At 50.9% G+C, this 3,271-nt stretch overlaps 1 protein-coding gene across 1 annotated transcript in view; it reads right to left on the bottom strand.

The window, feature by feature from the left end:
* The window catches only part of MRO (maestro), a 16,678-nt gene extending 13,420 nt beyond the window's left edge, over positions 1 to 3,258 (bottom strand). The window contains exons 1-2 of the mRNA XM_006763624.2: positions 3,122 to 3,258; positions 1,153 to 1,250 (exon numbers count right to left, since the gene is read on the bottom strand). The gene's annotated coding sequence lies outside the window, so the exon portion shown is untranslated. The remainder of the gene's footprint in view (positions 1 to 1,152; positions 1,251 to 3,121) is intronic.
* Between the last annotated feature and the right edge of the window lie 13 nt (positions 3,259 to 3,271).

Below are 3,271 nucleotides of genomic sequence, written 5' to 3'. Positions count from 1 at the left end.
TCCCGGCAGCCTGGGCCAGAGCCGCAGCTGCGCAGCTTCCCGCCCTAATCCTGTTGGAGCAGCGTTTCATCTAAGGACGGGACGCCTTGTTCCAGGCCGGGCGGCCTCCTCGCTGGACAGAATTCCTACAACAAAGGACAAAAGAGGCCACGCAGTGACTGGTAGACACATAAATGGGCCTTTCCCACACCCATGTGAGGCAGATGAAAATCAGCAGGGATATCTCGGCGGCGGAGGTACCCCTGGGAAGCACAGCTCCCAGCCCCACACCAGGCCCCCAGCCCAGGTTCCAGTGCCAGGAAGAGAAGTCCCCATAACTTTTGGCTATACAAACCAGCAGGGATTGTGACTGAGAAAGACACAGGGCTATTGGAGGCCCAGGCGTTCCTCTTAAAGGGCCCTTGCACCACTTACTCAGACTCACTCACTCTGAGCTCCAGTACTGGGACAGCAGCTGGAAAGGCACCAAGACAGTAGGGAGAAACTGAATTGCCTGGCTTTAGGGTGAGAGCCGGAGGCAGCTTTCTCCCAGACAGAAGTGCCTGCAGAGCCACTGTTCCTTTGCTGCACCCTCCAGAGAGCTGGCCGGCGAGCACCATATCTGTCTCCATCAACCGGCTATCACCGCTCACCCTGCCCTGGTGATTCTCTGAGACCCTGGCCCATGCAACTTGCCTGCCCACGTCCAGCAATTTCTTCATGCAAATGGCCTGTCTTGGCTCATGCCTCAGACTTTCCTAAACTCTCTCAAACAAGCCCCATGCCTCTTGCTAAGCAGCCCCAGGCTTGGTACTTTCCATCACTATATTCTGGAACACTTCCAGCTCTTAGATGGTGCCTTGTGCTGACACATTACGGAAACACTTGCGTTTGAAGCACCAGTATCTTCCCTTCAGCTCCCTTCATCCTGAAGCTCTTAGCTGACTGAACATAATGATCTACAACCCATGTATTGATCATAGGTGGATCGATAATGATTGGATTGGCAGAGCTTGTGATCCACTTATCATGGTCCGCATCAGCCACTTCAGTTTTGCAAAGAGAACATCAACCCGCTCAGAGATGGTATCAGTGACCAGAATGACAGTGCAGAGGGGACTGGGGAGCCCCAGTGGCTGAGGCGTCTTCCCGCTGCACCGGGCCGCCCCTTACCTGCGGCCGTCACGTGCGGAGGTGCTGGTCCAGGGACTGCTGCTCTGGGACTGTAGCCAAATGGGATGACTCGGCTCAATTTTCCCAGCCCCGAATGCCTAGCACAGAAGGGAAATGAGAAGGTGAAGCAGGGTCTGATCAGGATAAAGGGTTAGCACAGAGTGTTGTGATTGGATTTTTTATGTTAAAATTATTGCTCAGCCCAGCTGGCATGGCTCAGTGGTTGCACGTTGACCTATGAACCAGGAGGTCACAGTTCAGTTCCTGGTCAGGGCACATGCCCTGGTTGTGGGCTCAATCCCCAATGTGGGGGCAGGCAGGAGGCAGCTGATCAATGATACTCTCTCATCATTGATGTTTCAGTCTCTCTCCCTCTCCCTTCCTTTCTGAAATCAGTAAAAATACTTAAAAAAAAGAGAATAATTAGAGCTAAGAGTTCTAAAAATACTATATATCATCGACTGACTTATTTCACTTAGCATGGTATGCTCCAGGTACCTCCATGCTGTCTCAAAGGGTAAAATATTCTTTTTTACTGATGCATAGTATTCCTTGGTAATAAATGTACCACAGCTTTTTCATCCATTCGTCTACTGATGGGCAGTTGGGCTGTTTCCAGATCCTAGCTATTGTAAATTATGCTGTTATGAACATAGGGGTGCATATATTCTTTCTGATTGGTGTTTTGGGTTTCTTAGAATATATTCCCAGAAGTGGGATTGCTAGGTCAAATGGTAGTTACATTTTTAACTTTTCTGAGGAAACTCCAAATTGTTTTCCACAGAGGCTGCACCAGTCTGCATTACAACCAGCAGTATATTAGGGTTCCTTTCCCTCCACATTCTCACCAGCACTTGATGTTTGTTGATTTATTGATGGTAGCCATTCTGGCAGGTGTGAGGTGATACCACAGTGTACTTTTAAGTGACATCTCTCTGATGAATAGTGACATTGAGTATTTTTTCACAAGTCTATTGGCCAATGGTATGTCCTCATTGGAGAAGTGTCTATTCCGGTCCTTTGAATTTAAAAAAATACATATGTTTATTGATTTCAGAGAAGAAAAAGGGAGAGACCATCAGAAACATCAGTGATGACAGAGAATCATTGGTCGGCTGCCTCCTACACACCCGCTACTGAGGATCAAGCCTGCAACCTGGGCATGTGCCCTTGACCGGAATCAAATCTGGGACCCTTCAGTCCACAGGCCAACGCTCTACCCAGTGAGCCAAACCGGCTAGGGCTTGACCCCCTTTTTGAAAATGGGGAAACTGAGACACAGAGAGATGGCCTCGCTGAAGGCCGTGCATTTACTTAGTGGCAGAGTTGGCACTCATCCACAGGCTGGCTGAGGTCAGAGCCTAAGGCTCCCAGCCACAGTGCTACGCAGTGGGCACGTCTGGGAAATCTAACCAGGAGGTCCACAGACAAGTACATCAGAAGGGGAGGTTGACAGGAAAAAGTAGACAGAAAGATGCTTCTGAGAAAACAAGAATGAGGCTGAAACAGTACCCTCTTTGGACTGGGTCCACCAGGCCACCGCAGGTGACCTCTGTGAGCGCAGTTTCCACAGCCGGGGGGGAAAGGAAGCTAACAAATCTAAGGGGCTAAGTGAAAAGAGGAAATTGAGATGTCTTGCTGCAAAGGGAAAGCAATAAATAGACTGGAAGTCACAGCAAGGTCAAGCAAAGACACTTTGGTTTTCTTGTGGGGTTTTCCAGTAGAATAAAGCTTGGGTGTATTGGAAAACCGTTGCGGGGCGGGGGGGTGGGGGGGAGCCCCAGTGGAGAAATCAAAGTGTAGATGGTCTGGGGGTGGGGGAGGGAATTGTCCTCTGATACGGACGAGTTGTTCTAGGTGGGTACGAGCATCACTCGCGCCTTTTACTTCCCCAAACTGTGCTGAGGTCTTTCTCCTCCGCCGCCTGGCTGTGCTTTCCCCCCAATTCCCCTCTCGTGCCGGGTCTCACCCGCACTTTCTAAAGAAAGACTGCGGTTCTGAGGCTCTTCCTCACCGAATGGAACGGCTCTGCCCAGTGCCGTCCCCCGTGCCGCCGCTAGGTGGCGGCATCGCTCAGTGGACGGTTCCCGGCAGCCTGGGCCAGAGCCGCAGCTGCGCC

The sequence above is a fragment of the Myotis davidii genome, unplaced genomic scaffold (assembly GCF_000327345.1).
Source record: "Myotis davidii unplaced genomic scaffold, ASM32734v1 scaffold378, whole genome shotgun sequence".
Lineage (NCBI taxonomy): Eukaryota > Metazoa > Chordata > Mammalia > Chiroptera > Vespertilionidae > Myotis > Myotis davidii.
This window is presented reverse-complemented; position numbering and strand designations above follow the sequence as displayed.